This window comes from Etheostoma spectabile, chromosome 21 (assembly GCF_008692095.1).
Source record: "Etheostoma spectabile isolate EspeVRDwgs_2016 chromosome 21, UIUC_Espe_1.0, whole genome shotgun sequence".
NCBI classification, from domain to species: domain Eukaryota; kingdom Metazoa; phylum Chordata; class Actinopteri; order Perciformes; family Percidae; genus Etheostoma; species Etheostoma spectabile.
This window is the reverse complement of record NC_045753.1, coordinates 9,746,677-9,769,348: the sequence shown is the minus strand read 5'-3', so window position 1 is coordinate 9,769,348 and position 22,672 is coordinate 9,746,677. Positions and strand designations below refer to the sequence as shown.

The window sequence follows — 22,672 nt, the reverse complement described above, 5'->3', positions numbered from 1 at the left end:
CTTTAAAAATCACTCGTGATGATAGGAGTTTTGTAGCAGTAGGCAAACTACTCCATGCCTTGATACCTGGGTAAAAGACAGAATTGAAATATAGTTTAAATTCTTTGCTAAAGTGATTATCTGTAACTTTTCAATTTCTCCAAAGCTTTGCTGTTTTTATACAATGATTTTAAATGACCTGCAAACGAGACCCTTTATGTTGTGGAAGTTTCTGTTACAGCAGAGTGTTTTTAAGAGTGAAACAAAAATAAGAGAGTTGAGAAGTGAAACCAAGTTTGGTCTTTGTGTTTTATTTATACCTGCAGGTATAGGGATACGAATTTCACACAGCTCAGCAGCACAATGTGGAAAAATCTTCAACGAGGTATAAGAATACCTAATATTACCTAATAATAATAATCGCTTATATACATCCCAGAGTGTAAGGAGCACCCCTTTATTAACATGACTCAGCATTTCTGGTAGAAGATCTAAACACAGGAGAAGTCTGGTGCCACCCAGCTTCTTCCCCTCTGCACACCCATCACCCCGAGGTTACAAATCCCGTTTATCTCACCTGCCAACGAGAGAAACAACGTGCAGGGAGAGAGAGTTTACGGTGAACTTGTACCTTATCTGGTCCGGTATGTAAAACAAAAGTCACACAAAAGATTTCCAGCATGTGAGAATCAACCATAAACAGAGGATCATTATTAGAAGGTGATTTTCCCATTACATTTGTAAGTAAGTAGTTTTACATCTGCCCGTGTTTCCTGCAAAGTCACAAAATGATTTACAGCAGGTAGACGGGGCTACAGAGCACACAATCTGACAGGTCACCGATTTCGTTGTAACACCAAAAAGCCTGTGTTGATTGTACAATGCGTGATGTGGTGTTACATCAGTAGCCAACATGAAACTACGTCCCCTTCCATTTAACGCAGACGTTTTATTCCCTTCAGTCCATGTTTGTGTTGGCTTACGCATTTTCTTTTCCCTTGTCCCCCTGCACTTAAAAGCGTCCGTAGGTTTCATAAAATGCACTATACGAATCTAAGTTATTACTACGTCCGTTGTTACAACTACAGCTTTGGCTCGAGACACAGTGACAGTGATAACGTTTCCAGGTTTAATTTAGGAAACATCCAAAGTAGGCTAAGATCCTGTAGCAACACTTGAAATGCAACAATGCATCTGTAACGTATTCTCTTATTGTAAATGAATGATTTGACTATATGACCTCCCCATAGCGCCAACTTAGTCATCTACAGTGGGTAACAGCACCATAAAGAAAAGACCTTTACGACAGCAGGTGTGGTAAAAACACTACGGCTTCTGTCCAAAGCAGCCGCTAGAATCAAAACCCACTGAAAGTTACATATAGCCACTTTAAAAGTACATAAAACTACTGTTCAAGTGACTTTCTTGAAGCCATGCAAATCTGGGGAAAACACTTCTGAGAATAGTGAGCGTGCTGAGAATATCTCCACTTTTAAGTCTCCTCTGCTGTTGCACCACAGATGTCTGACTCTGATTGATACAGTAATTACTCTGAAGGACACATAGAGTCTGTACTTCCTTTACGTGATGCATTACCTGATGAAATTGTTGTGGCAGGACGGGACACAGTGACGGATCATGTTAAAGTGTAAACCAGAGGGAGGCGGTTTAAAAGAAGAGGGCATTTGGATCTTGAGTTAAGATTTGTTTATGTCAAATAAGACCGATATATCAGTTAGGAAGATGTATAGAGTAAACAGTTTACTAGTAGATAACACATTTAAACTTCCCCTGTTGGTTATTAACCCTCCTGTTGTCCTCGGGTCAAATCTGACCCATTTTCAAAAAGTTTCTGTATCAGAAATGTGTGTTTCTTTTTTAAAAAATGTCCAAAAAAATAACGTGAATGGTTCTGAACAACGTTCTTTACGAGTAATGTAAATGATCAGTTCACTAGATTTATTTAATTTTGTGGCATTTGAAGAATTCTTTTTTTTATAGAAGATTGTTGAGAAAAGTGACAAAGATTTTGGAAAAAACAACAAAAATGTCCCCAAAAAGCGCAGAAAATAATCACCCAAAACATTGGAAAAAGTGACCAAAAACTTTGGGAAAAGTGACAAAAACACAGGGGGAAGGGGTAAAAGTGTCTTTAGGTTTTAATTTTAAATTTTGACCTAGAAAAACTAAAAGTTGCATGGTCAACAGGAATTCAACACAAGGGTTAAGACAGTATTGAGACAATATCTTTTGTATTACAAGTTTTCAGTTAAGTTATGTTTAAATATGCAAATAATGCATTCTCTTTTAAATTAGATACAAGTCATTTAAAAAGGACAATCCAAACTAATTGTAATGAAAGAAGGATTTTAAAAATGTAAAGCTGATCCACATCTGGACGAATGATTCCCTAACTGTGTTTTTGTCCCATTTATTCTTGTTTACTGGTTTACTTTAACAGCAATGAACTCATCAAAAAAAGGAGCAGATCCATTTGCATTTCATATGAGGACAATTAGCTCCTTTCGCCCACTTCTGGCCAAAAATAACACGTTATTATGGACAGCTGCTGTGGTTTGGGGGAGCAGCTCGGTTAGCAGATTAGCAGCTTTACTGTTGTTTACGAGGTGTGCAGACTGAAGACATTTAAACATGTAAAATGCAGAAGAGGAAACACTCAGATTTAAAAAAAATAAATAAAAAAATAAAGTGAAAGCTTAAACTACCGCTGGCACTCATCGACTGCCTGAACAACCCGATATTAACAATTCAAAGCATTTATACACAGTCGGCGCATGTGTTTGTAATTCTTAATACGGCAACATTAGATTATAAAAAGGCTGAAAGCTTTTTGGGAATTTTTTATGAAAATCTCAAGAGGTGTGACACAAAAAGCCAAACCTTTGAAGCCAGGATTACCTCACTCTGTTTACACTTGGTTAAGTCACCTACACCAACGACATGTCTACGTCATCTCAGCGACGCTCGGAGGAAATCACTCAACTTGCTGCAGAGGGTGCGAGGGTGGAGGCCTACTGAAGTTAGGGCTGAGGCAGAGTGGGCTGCCAGTGCTAGACCAGCGTCCTGAGCGGTTGGGAGGTACATAGCCTTGCTCAAGAGCGTCTGGCAGTGCCCAGGAGGTGAACTGGCATCTCTCCAGCTACCAATCCACACTCCGTACAGGGACTTGAACCAGCGACCCTCCGTTTCCAACCCAACTCCGTACGGACTGAGCTACTGCCACCCCAAAAATTGCTTTTCTGCATATTCGATTTAATTCAATGGCCTGCGAAAGGAAAATAGAAAATATTCATATTTAAGAAGCTGGTATCAGAGAAAAACACCATATTTGTTTGTATTGAACATTGCTGCAGCTCCTCTTTTCACCCTCTGTGTTGAGCTCTCTGTTTTAGCTACAGAGTGAGACATCTCACTTCTGTTTCATCTTTGTTGGTAGTCGTAGTACATGCACAGTACCTGGGTAAGGACTACTAGCCAGTCAGAAGCATAGTATGTGGGCCCTGACAGTACCTATGTAAGGACTACTAGCCAGTCAGAAGCAGAGTTGAGGCCCCTGACAGTACTAGGTAAGGACTAATAGCCAGTCAGAAGCAGAGTGATGAGGCCCTGCAAGTACCTAGGTAAGGACTACTAGCCAGTCAGAAGCAGAGTATGAGCGCATGCCCTGACAGTACCTAGGTAAGGACTACTAGCCAGTCAGGAGAGAGTATGAGGGCCCTGACAGTACTAGGTAAGGACTACTAGCCAGTCAGGAGCAGAGTATGAGGCCCGACAGTACCTAGGTAAGGACTACTAGCCAGTCAGGAGAGGTATGAGGGGTGCCCTGACAGTACCTAGGTAAGGAATACTAGCAGTCAGAAGCAGAGTATGAGGGCCCTGACAGTACCTAGGTAAGGACTACTAGCCAGTCAGAAGCTATGACGGAGAGTATGAGGGCGTTCCATGCTAGCAGCTAGCATTACAACATGTGTTATACAGAGTGATGCACGTTGGTCTCTAAAGTAAAGGCTGGACTACGATAGAGGTGTTTGGAGCAGTGTGTGAACAGTGTTTTCTGTTGGAGATGGTAAGTCCTTTTGGAGGGGGGGGGGGACTTTGGGCTTTTCCTCTTTCTATTTACTTTAACAACTAATCGATTAATCTTTGCATCTCTAGAATATCATGCCACCAGGTGATGACAACAAAACACGCTGGCTCAACCGCACGTTTGTCACGTCTAATTCATCAAACTAGCCAGACAAATGCATGTGAAATGTACTCATCACCCCCCCCCCCCCCCCCCGGCCCCCCCTCTCACGCAGCAGTCGGCCAAGCAGTGTCAGGGACACCTGAGCTCCGAGGGTTTGACTTCCCATTAAAGTTTAACAGACATAGATATGAGTGGTGGCAACACTGCCACAGGTACAGTAGAAGAAGTCTCCGTAGCGAGGCTGCTTTCTGGCCACGCCTTTAAAACACCTGGTTGGTAGTTTAACTCCGAGTCCACAGACTTTATTTTTTTATATTTAGAGGCCCAGTGTGTAACGTGTTAAGTTGTTTATTGTCAAATTTGGTATTGCCCGTTCACAAACTTGTCCTTTTTCATTAAACATTTACCACCACTATCAATTCCAAGTCTTCCTTTTGGCTTGAAAATTTATATTTAATTTGCATGAACTGAGGTAGACGCTCCATACTAATGCGCCATCTTGGAATACGGTAGCCGGTAAGGGACATACAGGACGTACTGCTCCACCTTTCATGTTATCGCTGTCACATGATACACTCACAGCTGCTGCTAATGCTGCTAACGGGTGTCGTCATTACCCGGCCCCGGCAAGGACCACACGTATTAAAAATCCAAATTTAAAATTTCTTCTTAGCCCAGAAAAAGAAAAAGGATATTGAAAGGCTCAAGAGACCGTCGCTTTGAAGCGTGAAGGCTACGTGGCTGTAATACGTACTTTGAACTGAGCGGTGCGAGAGAGTTGATTACGATATATGATCATTGGACCTTTAAGAAGGTAAAGAGCCCAAGTTAGTTCCTTCATATTTCACAGTAAAGCAGATTTACATTTGACATTGATTTGATCATAGACGACCTGCAGAACGTTTCCACCCACTGAGTAGCTCAAGCTCCGACTAATGTTGAAGATGAATTATGGCTAGAAGTAATTACACATAAATACCTAGAAACACTCATAAAGAAAGTTTCACTTTACTGTAGAAATGGGTCCAGCAATCTAAAAACAATATGATGTAATCTGTGTGATATTTGCAGTGATTACCCTTTCCATTATCTATAGAAATGTTCTCTGCATGATTGAAAAATAATGAAATCCAGAAAATGCTGCATCAATGCCAGAAATCTCTCTGGAGACGGCTAAGGAGGAAGAGGAGGGTAGAAAAACCTTCGTTAGAGAGTACGTAATGAATGTGTCTGGCTCTTTCTGAGAAGGCCGGCTACACAAGATAATGTGTTAATAAGGACGGCTTCTCTCCTCCATCAACCCGACTGGTCGGCTCTGAGCTCTGTTGTTTGTTGTGAGCACAGCTTTGACAGCAGAGGAGACTTTAAACAGATCGGGGGGGGGGGTTTCCAAAATCTGACACTGTTGGCAAAATCAAGACAGCTGGGTGCAGGCTATATTTGTTTATATAAATCTAAAAGGTCCCATATCGTGCTAATTTTCAGATTAATACTTGTAGTTTTTGTTTCTACTAGAACATGTTTACATGCTTTAATGTAAAAAAAATACTTAATTTTTCTCATACTGTCTGTCTGAATATATCTGTATATATCTGTCTGAACCGCTCCATTTTAGCGCCTGTCCCTTTAACTGTCTCCCTATATATAGTATAGTTATGACATCACAACCATGCAGAAGTCCTGCCGGCTCATTTAAAGGCACAGTTTTTGAATATGGGCTGTGTTCATTTCACTGTGGATTTAGCGTTTTGATACTTTCACAGTATTTATTTAGCACCTCTAACTGCTTGATAACAAAAAAGAAGACTGGAAATCTCAGTTTTACAATATCTGACCAATAAACTCATTTTTTAAATGTACCTATGGATGTACAGACAACTATCCCTGGATTACGTTGTGACTGAAGAAAACATAAAAATGTAATTATTTTTAAGGAACGTTGAAGGGTTATAAGGGAGCTTCTTGTGTCCATGATTTCTAAGTAGATTTATGTGACATCACGATTATTTACATTGGACAGGATGATATCTCAAAAGGGAAGTCACACTAAATGTACAAATACGTGTATCATGTCTGTGTGTTCAGATGTCACTGAGAATGAGTTATTGATGTAAATCAGGCCACAATTTAGGTGTTTTTAAATAAATAAGCTGTGTGTTACAGAACCTGCTGCAACTGCTGTTGGTGTTGACATTGGCTGCTTCCCAAGTCTCCTATTTGATATCTCCTCGTTCCTCGCTTGAACCAGAAGTCCTTCTGGCCCCCCTTTGAGAAGGCTGTCTCAGGGCTCTTATCCCTGCTCTGAAGGAGCAGGCAAGGAGCTAGGAGGGATCTCCAAGGAGCTATGAGCGAGGATACACGAGCCGTGCAGCTGAAAGCCGTTGCTAACAAACAGCTGACGAATTCACTTGATGCTTCAGAGGAAAGGACATCTCCTCCCTCTAAAAACTCATTTCTTGTTTCCTATCTCCTCCCATGATTTCCTCACGTCTCCCCCATTTTGGGTCTTCCCCATGTGGAACGGACTAAAACACAAGGAGGGCAAGTAAGTGAAGGAAACGTGGACTCGGGAGGAACCTGGTGTGTACCCATTGTCCAAAACCACAATAACTAACAACTAACTAACGTTGTTTAAAGGACACCCGCATGCACCTGTCTCGGTCTCATTGCCTCGGACTCACAGTCTGAAGACCTCTTCCAGCACAGATCAACTTAGCCTCCTCCAGCTGCACTCTGTCACAGTTTAGTAATGTTTACTCACGGCCGCCTCGGCCCGTCCCTCATCAACATGAGCCCCCTCGCCTGCGTCGGGGGATGACAGGATGTTAACGCGATGCGTTTTCTCTGGGAACTCGCTCTGCGGCTCGGCTACACTCGACCTGACAGCTCACAATGAGACATCAGCACGCCTGCATCGGCATGTGGTCACTTGAGTGGAATTTCCATAACAGGCTTCCAATTAGTGTCCATTACAGCAGCGAAAATACTGCAGGAGCTCTGGGAGTTTTACCTCCCCTTGTGATGTCATTTCCTATCCAGCTCAGGCTCTGAAGCGCTCGGGTTTCTTCACAGCTGAGGTTATTTTAACAGGTCTCAGAGGACCGTGTCACAGCTGAGCCAATGTAGCCAGGACAGCTCAGCGGCCGGTGTGTGTTTGTGTTTGACACAGGAAAAGGTGGAGCGTGGTTGGGTGACCGGGTGGGTAACGTCAGCGTGAATGGAACTGAGGGACCCTGGTTACTGCGGCAACATGGGTGTGTCACAGGATGGCATGTGTTCACATAACACACCCCAGACTTGTGGGAAAGTTTTTATGCTGCCAGTCTGTCTTCATGCATATAGGAATTAAATGCACTTTGTGGCCAAAAGGTACATTGACAACCCCGTCCTCGTGTGTACTTTGAGTCTGGTGGATATACGTAGTTTGGGCCCCGTAGTTCAAATTAAATTAAATCTTAATGCTGTAGTGTAAAGACTGAGCGCATCGCGCCATACTCTGAAAACTGGGGAAAACAATCAGCGCCACAATATGCAACCGAGGGCTGAAACGTTGACAAAGTGCCGGTAGCTAGCTAAAAACCTCAGATTTAAGCATGTAAGGATTATTTTAGCAACCTATGTCGACTACAGAGGAGAAGTTAGCTGTTAGTAAGCTAATGCTAGCTACGCGTTAGCAAGCTAAAGCAATTGCAAACCTAATACGTCATATTTTTCTGATTTATTCACATTCCACTATAACACAAGATACATCCTGTCAAAAGGCTTTAGCTTAAGTTACAGATATATGGGTGGCTGAAAACTAACATTTGAATATTTGTCTTTGTAAACAAATGCTTTCCAATAATGCGACGTTGGCTATAATGTTTGGTTAGCGTCTTCCCATTCTCCCTGCCGATTCCTCACGTCTGTTTCCGCTTTTGTCTGCATAAAAACCTCAGTTTTTCTGGTTTCGCAGCTTATAAAAACTTAGCTATGGGTTCTTTACATTGTTGGCAGTGCATACTAACACACAGCAGCTTTTAGGCCGTTTTCAGATGTATGCTAACTGATGGAAATGACGAGGAGGCACCTTCACCTAATACAAGTCAAGTGGGAGTAATTCAATTCAATTTCAATTCTATTTAGTGAATCTATTTAGCTATTTTAGTGTCAAATCATAACAGAAGTTATCTCAGGACACTTTACATATATAGTAGGTCTAGACCACACTATAATTTACAAAAACCTAACATTTTACCCCAAAAGTGTGCATTTGGTGTGACTGCGGTGAGGTTTGGGTCTTAAAAACGCTAAATGGTATTTTAGACAATAGCGTTCTTCCGATACTGTGGCAACTGTTTGTGTTTCCTCTTTTACCATGACAATGCATTACCGTACAAAGCCAACTCCATAAATAAATGTTTTTCTTCCAGTTTGGCGTGGTAGAAAAAGTTCTTTCAGGTCCAAATCTGAGGATGATTCAGATGAGTTTTATTCAGAGAGAGAGAGAAGTTCACAAGTAGCTGTGGTATTCTCTCAGACCAGAGTGAGTTTCTGAAAAGAAATATACACTGAGCTACAGGAAACAGGCTAAACAAAAGGTGTGGGATAGGCTGAGGCAATAACAAGACACTCGACTCACAAGTGTGTCTGAGTGGATTTACATACAGTAGGCTCAATACATGTCTGGTGCTTTGATATGTTGAGGTGGGACTTCTCACAGAGCTGGCCTGGCTCTCAACAAACGGTCTCTGCCGTAGATATCGTAAAATGGCTCAAAACAAAGCTAAAAAAGACAGATAACTGATGAAATCAGGACACACTTCAACCCCAACCAACACATTTGGGATGAACTGTGAGCCAGACCTAATCACCCAACATCAGTTTTTGGAAATCAGCAATGCTGTTGTGGCTGAAAATTCCTGCAGCTGGTTCAAACATCTGCTGGAAAGACTGAAACCAGAATAGTGGAGTCTGTTAGAGCTGCAGATTAAAGTTCATATTTTTAACAAAATGTTCAACAACCGCTTTTGGCCATACAGCGTATTTTCTCGTTACAGTTTTTTGACAGTATGTGAACTAATGATTATTTCCATTACCGTATAATCTGTTATGTGCCTCTTTAACATATTATTAGCACACCACCGGACAAACATGTGAGCCAACGGAGAATCCACTAAGAGGCTTGATTCTGAATTTAAAACCTGCCCTGCGTCTTTAGGTCAAAGCCAAAGAGTTAAGAACAGCAGTTTCTCACGGCTGTGTTGGCAAATTAAACTGCAACGTGTACAGAGGAGAGTTAAAAAGAGACCAGCCAGACGGCAGGGTCATCAGGTTGATTTAAACCACTGAACACCGTGAACAACTACAACTACTATTTCTACTCATAGTTCCATTATCTTTATTGTGACTATTATTGCCACTGTTCATCACACCCCCAACCGGCACCGTCAGGCACCGCCTGCCAAGAGCCCCGGGTTTCTATCTAAAAGGAAGCTTTTCCTTGGCACTGTCGCACTAAATGCTCGCTCTTATTGGGTTTTTGGAAATTATAGTGAGTAAACAGGCAGTTTAGGAATATCCTGATGATCGATTTCCAAATTTTGTGAATAACCTGAACTGTTTTCTTCAAGCCATGCTGTCATGAGCAGCAGCAGCCGAGCTGACGGGGGTTGTACATCTGTCTGTCGGATCCTCGGTGGCTCAGAAACAACCCAAAGCAGAGTCTCCATCATCACACTGCAGGGACTTCAGTAACGCTCCACTGGCAGAGACAGTTCGCTTAGTGACTCCCTCTGTTTCACCCAAAAACCCTGAAGAAGTCCAGAAAACATGTCATCATTTTACACCTCAGATATTGTGTCAAAAGAGGTTATTTTGGGGTGTCTGGGTAGAGCAGGTGACCAAACATATAACGGTTTACTCCTCGATGCAGGGGTCGCAGGTTCGACTCCGCCCTGCGGCCCTTTCATTCCCCGCTCCCTCTCTCCCCTTTCATGACTTCAGCTGTCAGCAGATGAAAAAAGGCCTAAAAGTGCAAAGAAATAATGAAAAAGCTAGTTTTGTCGGAAGGAGCCACCCAGTCATCCTCTTTCTATGTTAATTAGCTTCAGGGTAGAGCTGTCAAAGCATCACTTCAGAACGTGCTGCACTTTCATAAAGTGAAGTTTACACTGGAGGATAGAGAGGCTGCAGAGGACTAGAGGACAGTGAAGAATGAAAGGGAAGTAAATGAGTATGTGAGGCAAGGGGGGGGGGGATCCATGGAGGTGGAAATCTTCAAACCAATCAGACGTGAGCCAGATCAAGCTTACTGATGCTAACTGTAGATAGGTCAAATCAACCCTAGAAATAGTTCAGAATTTGGCAGAATTCGCTATTTGTACCTAGCTGGTGTCAACGCATAGTTAGCCTAGCTTAGCATAGAGACTGGGCCCTAGCCTCGCTGTGTCCAAACATTACAAAAACACAAACAAAACACTTCTGAAATCATCTTATTTACAACATGACAGAAATAAAAATGACAAGTTGTGGTTTAAGGGGGAGTTATGTGCTGAGTTATGTGCTGAAACAACACAACAGCATCAAAACAAAACACAAAAACACCATCTAGCAACGCTGCACAGAAGAAGAATAAACTGTTGATCATAAAGAAATAGTTCCAGGTGCTACTTATGTTTATTTCCAGAACATATTTGTCATTTCCAACACTATATCTTGTAATTGTGTCTACTCCGTAACCCTGAAGATAAAGATATTCTTGTAGCCCTGTAACAACACTTTCTAAAAACAACAACAACAACAACAACAACAACAACTAGAATGGCACTTAGAAAGTGCAGACCTCCACCAAGGCCATTTCTTGATTTAGGAAGTGTTTTTTCTACCATGAGCTAAATTTCGTAATGTGGAAAAATCATGGACGCTGAAAAGAAGATGTGTTGTATTTTGTTGCTCAGAGCTTTAAACAACAACTCGATAGTTGTTTCCAGTATTTGCGTGATGACAAAGAGCAAAGGAAATGGATCAGGTGAGCCATGAAATATAATATATTATTTTGAAGATTATTCCGACACTACATGAATGCAACACAGACGCCCTGTCCAATCACGTTAACAATAATAAAAAAATAACGTGTGCATGTGCCCCGTGATTTAATGGGTTCTTCCTTGAACCTTGCTTCAGCCTTCCACCAAGTTTCATGAAACTCGAACCAGTAGTTTTTTTTGTAATACGGACAAACCAAACCGAAAACATTATCTCCTTGGCGGGAGGAAGAGATGCAATTCAAACAAACAACATAGAGCCTAAATTAATTCATTTAGTTAATTGTTGAGCCTTTGTCATTTTGGTAGATATATTTTTGGAGAGAGCCAGGTTAGTTGTGTCCCACACAAAAAAGAAGCAAATATGCATATTTCCCCAAATACTGCTGACTATCCCTTTAACGGTGTGTTTCCCCCTCATCCCTCTCACATCTCTCATGCTCAGATGATTAGTAGAGCCATCAGAGAGGGTCAGCCTTCAACTGCTCGCAGGAATTCCTCATTAACAGACTCACACCATGATTAATGAGGACGACTCGGACAGTGTGGGTGGGTGACTCACTCACTCACACACTCACTCACACACACACACACACACACACACACATACGGCACACACACACACGCAGATACTGTGTGAGCGTGCATCTCCACTACCTGTAATGCCTCTAATGATGCCCATAATAAAATCTCTCCCACCCACTAAGTCAACAAGGAGCTCAGAGAGGTTCAACACCTCACGCTGTAAACATAAAGTCATCCATGTCAGGTTATAATCCGGTCTCTTCTTTCCCCTTTCACCCTGTGCAGCTTGTGGCAACCATTAATGCTAACCAAAATGATGTGATTCTGCTCCCAGGACAGCATTACTCCCACTGTATTCTGCGCGTAATGTAGCCTCGCTATGAATACTAATTATGTTCTGAATGAAGGGCAATCAATTATCAAATCCTGAGGATGTTGTTAGAATTAGCACACACATACAGCACCATGTTTGACAAATGGGTTCATTATCTTGCAGCTGAATGGTCCGCCAGTCGAGGAGAGAAACAGTTAGGCATAATTTATGTTCACCTGGATTGGAGCCATTTATACTAATCTGATGTATATATACGGTACACAGTAAACAAGACAGGAGCTCCTAATTCTTTTTTCCAAGAACAAAACCCTGAAGCTCAGCATGGACGGGATGTCAACAGGGGTCATGCCAACAATGTGACCAATGAGACAGCCAGGCGGCGTGAGGTCAGAGGCTGTTGGGGATCCAAGACACCCAAGACGAGCCCTAAACCCACACAGAGACACACAGGCTGAATGAGAATGTCTGGACTTCCCTGCAGGACTTTCCAAATCCAAAATGAATCAGCTTGACATTGTAAAGTTCAAATCTATGGATCCAAGCGATGTCTGACGTCTCATGTAGTGCTCTCTATCCCCTCAGGGCCCCGTGCTCCTCCAGACTTGATGTGATGAGATTAGCATGTCAACTCTTCAGACACGTCACGGTACGTATGACCAAAGAGTCCAGAGGGTTCACGTATGGATTCAGATTTGCTGTCCAATCTATGTCAAAGAACAACAGATATGTTCACCAACAGACAACATATAAGTGACAAGAAAATCTTTAGGGCTGTCCTCTCTTGAAGAAACTCTTAGTTGAAGAAACTCTTAGTCGACTAACACTATGCGATTTTGTCGACTAACCGATTATTTGTCTTAATTGACAGATCTGTAAATTAATCTCCACAAAGAATCATGGTTTGATTTTTTTTATTTATCTTAAAACAGTCGACATACTGTAAAATAAAAAAGTTAAAACACAAAAAATAAACACAAAAATTATAAGTTTCAGAAAACACCACTTTCAATCTTGTGTTTACCAGAGATGTGCTTATAAGTTTCTTTGAAATTAGTCATTTAGGATGAAAAAAAAAAAAGACTATTCGACTGAAGAAACCTTAGTCGACTAATACCAAAACAACCGTTGAGTCGACTGATAGACTGAGAGGGGACAGCCCTAGAAATCCTAATATCTGCATTTTGTTCCTTCCATCGCGATTCTCAGCATTGAGCTTTTGAGTTTTCTGCTCCGAGCAGCAGCGACAGATTAAACTGTGAGACAGACAGGAGCCGAGGTCTGTGGGCACTGCAGGGCAACACATCCTGTCTTCCTCCCTCCTGCTGTCATATATTGAAGATAAAACCTAACAACAATGGCTGGTTACACGAGTTGTTCCTCAGGTTTTTATCAAAGAGAAACCAACAAAGCAACAACCAAGCCCAGCGTCAACAGCCGAAAGAAATCATTGGTCACCGTGAATAAGGAAGTCACAATTTGTTCCTGCAGCCCAGAATAAGACGGAGGAAACTATAATTCAAGACATGAATAACCAAACATAATGAAACCATTACGGGTTGTTTTTCTGCTATGAAAGAAATGTGCAATTTACTGTGTTCTCTTCAATCACCAAAGCCAACAGACTGACAGTTGATAATGGTTTCAGCACTAGATTGGCAACATGGGATCAGGGTTTAGGAAAAGAGGAAGAAAAGAAGAACCGGTTGGGTTTAAGAAAAGAGGATCCGGTTGGGTTTAAGAAATGAAGAACCGGTTAGGTTTAGGAAAAGAAGAACCGGTTGGGTTTAGGAAAAGATGAACCGGTTGGGTTTAAGAAAAGAAGATCCGGTTGGGTTTGGGAAAAAGCCACGGTTGGGTTTGTGAAAAGAAGACCCCGTTTGGGTTCTAGGACAAGAAGAACCGTTGGGTTGGGAAAAACTTAAACCGTTTGGGTTTGGGAAAAAAAGATGTCGTTTATGAGTTTAGAAAAGAAGAACCGGTTTGGGTTTGGGAAAAAAAACGGTTGGGGTTTGGGAAAAGAGAACTGTATTTGGTTTAGGAAAAGAGAACCGGTTGGGTTACAAAAAGAAACCGGTTGGGTTTAGGAAAAAAAGAACCGGTTGGGGTTAGGAAAAGAAGACCCGTTGGGTTTAGGAAAAAACCGGTTGGGTTTAGGAAAAGAAGAACCGGTTTGGGTTTGGGAAAAAAAAGAGACCGGTTTGGGTTTGGGAAAAAGAGATCCGGTTGGTTAAGAAAAGAAGATCCGTTGGGTTTAGGAAAATGAACCGGTTGGGTTTAAGAAAAGAAGATCGGTGGGTTTGGGAAAACAAACGTTTGGGTTTTGGGAAAAGAAAACGGTTGGGTTTAGGAAAAAAGAACCGGTTTGGTTTGGGAAAAAAAGATGTAGTTGGTTTAGGAAAAGAAGAACCGTTGGGTTTGGGAAAAAAACGTGTGGGTTTGGGAAAAGAAGATAGTTGGGTTTAGAAAAAAGAACCGTTTTGGTTTAAACAAAAGAAGAACCGGTTGGGTTTAAGAAAAAGAACGTTGGGTTACGAAAGAAACGGTTGGGTTTAGGAAAAACCGTTGGGTGGTTTGGGAGTGAGGGTTGGGTTTAGAAAAGAAGAACCGTTGGTTTGGGAAAAAAGAACTTGGGTTTGGAGAAAGATCCGGTTGGGTTTAAGAAAGAATCTCTGTTGGGTTTAGAAAAGAAGTCTGGTTGGGTTTGGGAAAAAACTAAACGGTTGGGTTTGGGAAAAGAAGATGTAGTTGGGTTTAGAAAAGAAGAACCGTTGGGATTGGAAAAAAAACCGTTGGGTTATGAAAGAAGACCGGTTGGTTAGGAAAAGAAGAACCGGTTGGGTTTAAGAAAAGAAGATCCGGTTGGGTTTGGGAAAAAACTAAACGGTTGGGTTTGGGAAAAGAAGAACCGGTTGGGTTTAGGAAAAGAAGAACCGGTTGGGTTTGGGAAAAGAAGATGTAGTTGGGTTTAGGAAAAGAAGAACCGGTTGGGTTTAAGAAAAGAAGATCCTGTTGGGTTTAGGAAAAGAAGATCCGGTTGGGTTTGGGAAAAAAAAAATGGTTGGGTTTGGGAAAAGAAGATGTAGTTGGGTTTGGGAAAAGAAGAACCGGTTGGGTTTACAAAAAGAAGAACCGGTTGGGTTTAGGAAAAAAAGAACCGGTTGGGTTTACGAAAAGAAGAAACGGTTGGGTTTAGGAAAAAAAAACCGGTTGGTTTAGGAAAGAAAACCGGTTTTGTGTTGGGAAAAAAAGAACCGGTTGGGTTGGGAAAAGAGATGTGTTTGGGTTTGGGAAAAGAAACCTGGTTGGGTTTGAAAAGAAGAACGGTTTGGGTTATAAAAAGAAACCGTTGGTTTTAGAAAGAAGAACTGTTGGGTTTTAGGAAAAGAAGATCTAGTTGGGTTTAGGAAAGAAGATCTTGGGTTTAGGAAAAGAAGACTGTTGGTTTGAAAAAAACCGGTTGGGTTTGGGAAAAAACTAAACGGTTGGGTTTGGGAAAAAGAACCGGTTGGGTTTACGAAAAGAAGAACCGGTTGGGTTTAGGAAAAAAAGAACCGGTTGGGTTTAGGAAAAGAAGAACCGGTTGGGTTTGGGAAAAAAAGAACCGGTTGGGTTTGGGAAAAGAAGATCCGGTTGGGTTTAAGAAAAGAAGATCCTGTTGGGTTTAGGAAAAGAAGATCCGGTTGGGTTTGGGAAAAAACTAAACGGTTGGGTTTGGGAAAAGAAGATGTAGTTGGGTTTAGGAAAAGAAGAACCGGTTGGGATTAGGAAAAGAAGAACCGGTTGGGTTTAGGAAAAGAAGAACCGGTTGTTTAGAAAGAAGATCCGTTGGGTTTGGGAAAAAACTAAACGGTTGGGTTTGGGAAAAGAAGAACCGGTTGGGTTTGGGAAAAGAAGATGTAGTTGGGTTTAGGAAAAGAAGAACCGGTTGGGTTTGGGAAAAGAAGATGTAGTTGGGTTTAGGAAAAGAGAACCGGTTGGTTTAAGAAAGAAGATCCTGTTGGTTTAGGAAAAGAAGATCCGGTTGGGTTTGGGAAAAAAAAAACGTTTGGGTTTGGAGAAAGAAGATGTAATTGGGTTTGGAAAAGAAGAACCGTTTGCTTACAAAAAAGAAGAACCGGTTGGGTTTAGGAAAAAAAGAACCGGTTGGGTTTACGAAAAGAAAAACGTGGGTTTAGGAAAAAAAGAACGGTTGGGTTTAGAAAAGAAGAACCGGTTGGGTTTGGGAAAAAAAGAAACGGGGTTGGGTTTGAAAAGAGATGTGTTGGTTTGGGAAAAGAAGAACCGTTGGGGTTTAAGAAAGAAGTCCTTTGGTAGGAACCGAAGATACGGTTGGGGTTTAGGAAAGAAGATCTGGTTGGGTTTAGGAAAAGAAGATCCGGTTGGGTTTAGGAAAAGAAGATCTGGTTGGGTTTAGGAAAAGAAGAACCGGTTGGGTTTGGGAAAAAACTAAACGGTTGGGTTTGGGAAAAGAAGATGTAGTTGGGTTTAGGAAAAGAAGAACCGGTTGGGTTTAGGAAAAGAAGAACCGGTTGGGTTTAGGAAAAGAAGAACCGGTTGGGTTTAGGAAAAGAAGAACCGGTTGGGTTTAAGAAAAGAAGATCCGGTTGGGTTTGGGAAAAAACTAAAGGGTTGGGTTTAGGAAAAGAAGAACCGGTTGGGTTTAGGAAAAAAAAGCGAGTATGCGTCTTGATAAGACGCCAATAACAAACTGGCGTGTCATACATACGCCATTTCATATGAACAGTCTGAAATTGGAGCAAATATAAAACGTTCTGCGGTTCTGTCGCCCGCAGCTTGAACTCTCCACAGTGACTAAAAGAAACAATTTCCAAGCCTGTTGACGGATATTAGAAACCCATTTTCCAACATCTCGTTAATAGATTTTTTTTCTGCTTTCAGTTTAATTACACACTGACATTCATCAGCTTTCTTCGCTGAACCTGGACAAAAACTCGCATTCGCTGCTTTCCAGGAGGAAACATGCTCTTATTTAAGAGACTTTTCTGTCCATAAACAGTGAAGTTAAATAACAAGCCTCTTTCGTTTATCACCAACTAAAAGAAATGTAAATCAGATGATGAGTTATAAATACTCTGCAGTAGAAGAAGCGATGGAGCCAAAAGAGGATTAAGCCTGTCCCCTTCCTGCCATAACCTCGCTGTGGTCACAGAGAGTTACACATTTTCATTCAGTCACACAGTTTACGCAGCATTACGCAGGATTAATGGCGCAGGCTAGCTGTTTTAGAGATGAATTTGACTGTGTCTGAACCTCTCTTGACCTATATATCCTTAACTGGAGCAATGCAGCAATGTCATCCTGAAGGGAGACAGTCATTAGTTTCAGGATGCTCATCTGCATGTTTTCCTGCACAGAGTAAAACTATAAAGAGAAAAATGGGCATTTTACAAACTCCAAATGTTGCTCTGATGCTAAAGAAGGGCAGAAAAGAGATACATATTCCCAAACTTTAAATTGAATTCGCTTTGCTGAACATCCCCAGACCAAAATGAAAACGAGAGTGGAACAAATGAGTATGTAAGTAGGTTTTAAATACATTTGATGGAGAAAAACAGTGCTATTAAATTAGACACACCTCTGAAAATAGCTAGATATGCAGAATAGGCCTTGGGACACCAAATGTGCATAATCCGATTTTGCTAAATATAATATAAATGAATCATAATAATCATTCTGTATGGGCAAAATGAGTGAATAAATCCTATATGTTATCTCATCCTTTTCTGTAACACATTACTGAAATATTAAAAGAATATTTCAACGTTGAGAGTTAAATGAGAAAAATGATTTTGCTCTTATGTTTTTTGTGTTCATGGACACACTGATAGAGCAAACTAATCAAGAAAATAATTGACAGATTGAAGCTTTAGTGCATAACTTTTTGATATTAATCAAGCCATCGCCAAACAAGTTGATACAAAGCTAATTACGACTCTCAGCTCCACACAACTCTCTCAGGATTTCTCAGTACGGCTATGTTCAGAAGATTGTGGCGTCTGGCGACTTTCGCACGCAGTAGCTCGAGTGAAGATAATGACCTCTTCTGAAGAGTCCATAATGTTTTCTCCTTGGCTACTAGCAGCTGCGTTGAGGAGGGGTGGGAGGGCGGTGCGTGATCACGGAGGGCTTGTATCATGTGGACGCGCCAACAACGTTGATGTCATTACTTAGAATTCCTCATGGGGGTGACAGAAACTACAGGCTATAGCTTTTTTCAAATAGGGAATAAGTTAGTTGCAGCAATAATAATTAAACCTGGCAACACTGTTGCAGTTTATTAATCCTAAATCTGTGGGACATAAGGAGCCGGCAACCTATAACACAACCCAGGAGACGCAGGCTGCCAAGGTCTGGAAGGGGATATCACGTGTGTGGGCAGCAGTAAGGCATCATGTTGGAGTCTCTACCCTCTAAATCTGCCTAATTGCCCCTGCTGTTCTGCTTCTTATGATACAGGGTAGAAGTCATTACCGGGACGTTCCGCCTCGCTGGGCCCTGGTGCTCCAGGCTCTCAGCCAGATGAGGGGAAATAAACAAACACCTGGACTTATACACACATTTTATGTTAGTGTACTTACTAGTAATTTGTTCAGAGCTGCAAATATGAATTGATTAGTCTACTATTAAATTAATCACCAACTATTTTGATAATCAATTACTCAGTTCTGGTAATTTCTTTTGAAAATAAAGCACAAGTTCTTGGATCCCAGCTTCTTAAATGTGAATGTTTTCTAGTTTCTTCTCTCTTCTGTGACAGTAAACCGAATATCTTTGAGTTGTGGAAAATCAAGACATTTGAGGACGTCATCTTGGGCTTTTTGGGAAACACTGATCCACATTTATAGAACAAATGACTAATCGATTAATCAAGAAAAAAGCATTATTTTTATTATTAAACGCATTGAAGCTTTTTGTCCCTTCCAGCTCCAGTAAGGTAGTCTGGCTATCACCAGACCAAGCTCAATCTTTTAAGATTGGACATAAATCTGGGGAGTTGGCGCTGTATTTTCTCTGCACAGGAGGCGTGATCAGTGGGCATAGTTCAAATGACTCTGTACGCAATTGGACAGTCCTTCAACCAGTCAGATCAACGATCCGGGTGACGTACTTTGCAGAACAGGTTGCTGTGCTTCGGTGGCCGCGATGTTACATGTAAACAAAAAGCTGCTTGCTGTCGCTTTTCTATCGCCATCGTGTTAAACCTGCCAATAGCGCGCCAGGTGGATAAGCCGGTTTGTGATTGGTCCCCGCAGATTTGTAACAGAAGCAGGATGGAAAAATGTACAGGTTTCCAAGCCTGAGCTGCAGGGAGGAATCAAATCACTGGCAGATCGGGCTGGGCTTACCCAGTCTACCAGTAAGGCACAATTCCTGTAACGTTTTAAGTAATGGGTCAGTGTCCTTCAGGGATTTCTGATACCTCTGCCAAGTCCACACTGTTGGGCATTAGCTGCAGTAATACCTTTTTCATTGATTTGAATCAGCCCCTCTGCCTGCAGTCTGAGTCCGGGTGAACGAGGTACAAGATAGCTTGACACAAAATCCTTTAGGTGTGCCAGCATCGTTGGTTACTGCCGTCAGCCAAGCAAAACAAACAGGTTATAGTGCACTCCCGTCTCCTTAGCAATGTATGCTTTATAATGAACAGGGAGCAAGTTATTCAGGCAGTCACAGGCTGCAAATCAGCTTGTTTTCTGATTTGACACGTCCTCTTTGACTGAGAGAAACAACAATGATTCTGTTTTAATGTAATGGAACAACTAAACAGCATTCGATCCAAAATGCCAGAGGCACATTGTTGACATGTGATATTTACTTTCAGTTACGAACCAAGGGTGGGGTTGACAAACAGAAGGAGAGACAAAGACTACATCTATTGATAACCAAGCTGCAGCTACACCTCCTCAACTGGAACTGTGAGTCCTCCATGCACACACCAACTAGGCCCGCAGGCTCAAAGAAGCAACAACACCAGTGACTTCCTGACAGAAAGCTGCCATTCACATGAGCAAATAGCTTCACGGTAACAATATAAGGATCAAGTTGCTCCTTATGTATGATAAAAGAGGCATATAGAGCATGTTTTCCAACTATGGGAGCCAAATAGGTCATGTTCTGTTCGACTATTATTCACTGAGCCTCAGGTCCTGACTGAGATTAACAAACTCCAGATTTATCATCTGTAACATCGAGCCTCGCAGGGGAAACAGACACACTGATAACCAACATGCCTAAATCACATAAACCTAAGCACGTTAATCTAAAGCTTTTGATACATTTGCATACTATCTGATGCTGCTTCGTGCAGTCAGGATTTACTAGGATTAATCACTTCAACCGTTGACATGTCACCATGTTTGAATGGTACAGTATGTGGGGCGCTAAACTAAACTTGGACTTTAACTTCCAGGATTCAAAAAAGCTTTTTTGGGAGCTTGACACTAAACAATAAAAGTAATAATTTTGACAATCATCAGGTAATGCTTGTTTCCCCAGGGGTGTAGCTAGAGGTTGTGGGTCCCATGTATGTATATCGCCAGCCTCGTGCCCAGTTAGATTTGTTCATCCGTAAAATTACAAGGACACATTCAAAAACAACTCTCTAAATAGATACTCTCTAAATAGACACTCAAATGTATCCGTATTAAGGACACAAAACATATAGACCTGCACTAGAGTGACCAGTTTTTATTAGAATTATTACTATTTATTGGAGTTCCTCAAGGCTCAATCCTTGGGCCTCTTTCAATCAACATTTACGTGTTTCCATAAAGCCTAATTATGCAAACTAATTATACAAATATCACCTATCATTTATGCAGATGACATCTAAATGTACCTAGCTCTTTGACCAAGTGACTATGTTCCCACATTTTTTCTGACTTAATTTCTTGGTCACCATGGACTCAAAACTAAACTATGATAGCTTTATGAAATCAATAAAGTAAGTCTGAATACTATGTTCTTAAAGGAATAGTTTGGCATTTTAGGAAATGCGCATTTCTTGCTGAGAGTTAGATGAATAGATTGATACCACTCATGTTTGTGAGAGTGGTTTCAAACTTCTCGTCAAGAAAGCAAATACGTACATTCCCATAGAAAAGATATAAAAGAGATTTAAAAGAGAAAGAGATAACTGACATAGAAAAACTTACCCATGCTTTTATTTCCATTTTTAGACAACTGTAATGTTTGATCATTGTGTGAGGAAATGGGGGTGTGTGTGTGTGTGTGTGTGTGTGTGTGTGTGTGTGTGTGAATGTGTGTGTATGTAGAGCTGAACAAACGGGATTAAATGTATTTGTTTTAGATTGGAGTGTATGCATATGGGAATCTAGATGCGTGAATAATGTGTGTTTCCAGTTATCCCTGTACTGGTGTTTTTAAGTGAGATAGGCTACCATTAAAGAACATCAATAGTCAAAGTCAAACCCCACAACAACAAAAAATACCCTAAAGCAACTTACTTTGTATATCAAATGTATGTTTTCTCCCCTTTAACCGTTTAATTTAGAGAAAATATACTGTATGTGCCTATCATGGCACACTTAATTAAAGGAGTGAAATAAACACGTCAATGCAGACACGTAAGTGACTGTGGTGAATGAGTGATCCGAGGCATGACTCCCCGCTGCAGGGTGCCCGGTGGCCGCCCCGTGCTTCGCTTTGATCGGTCAGCGGGCAGCAGCAGAGGCAGCCCTCGGGTACCATGTCCGCTCCCTCCTCATCTGTGTGCGGATACGCTCCTCCCCTGCTGGGCTCAATCAATCACACAACGCTCAACACTGCAACTGTGACCTCCGCTGACAGCTAAGGCTTTGTGCTAAATCAAACCTGCAGATCTGCAAGGAGCCCATCGGCTGAATGACTCAATCACTAGTGGACACACGCCTGCGCTGGCTGCGCTGAGCTGAGCCGATTACAGAGCCCGATGTCGTAGATGCAGACGCGTTTCCAGAGAGTCAGCTCTTACCTGCCCACTGTTTGGTTGGCGAGCTGTCTCATTCGGTTGAACTGCTTCTTCATCTTGTGTTTTTCTGCGTTACCACCGGGCGGTAGAGCCACTCCACATATCTCATTGATAGAATAAAGTCAGATCTCCGCGCTGATCTACGGCAGACGAGCGGGGTCAATCTTTACGCATCCACGTTTTAAACATCCAGTGTGGGGGAAACATCGAGCTAAAACCTCCTCATTTTAGCTCGATGTGCGTCGCTGTCATCCGCTTCGCTCCGCTGCTCCAGAGATGCTGGACCGATTCCTCCTCTCTCCCCCCGACTGACAGCCCGCTGGCGACACGACGTTCCAAACCGGTGCACTATGGGAAATGGAGTTTAGTTAGATGTCCTCCACACAGAGCCAAATTTCAGCTTCTGAAGTTTTTAATCTCTTTTTTATATAGTTTAAGTTCCTCCAACTATGTTGATTCATAGTATTCAGTAATAACAGTAATTATGGCCTTCTTTACACACATATTTTATAGCCTACACTGTAAACTTCTAAATCCCCTGGACAATAATACACACATTCCTGCACAGACACTTGCATCACATTCAGTATTTATTTAAAATTCTTCAT

The 22,672-nt window shown here is 41.7% G+C and overlaps 1 protein-coding gene across 2 annotated transcripts in view; it reads right to left on the bottom strand.

Moving 5' to 3' along the window:
• LOC116670890 (rho GTPase-activating protein 44) overlaps positions 1 to 22,406 on the bottom strand; it is a 99,029-nt gene extending 76,623 nt beyond the window's left edge. For both annotated transcript variants that reach the window (XM_032501595.1, XM_032501596.1), the window contains exon 1: positions 22,068 to 22,406. The gene's annotated coding sequence lies outside the window, so the exon portion shown is untranslated. The remainder of the gene's footprint in view (positions 1 to 22,067) is intronic.
• Positions 22,407 to 22,672: the final 266 nt, after the last annotated feature.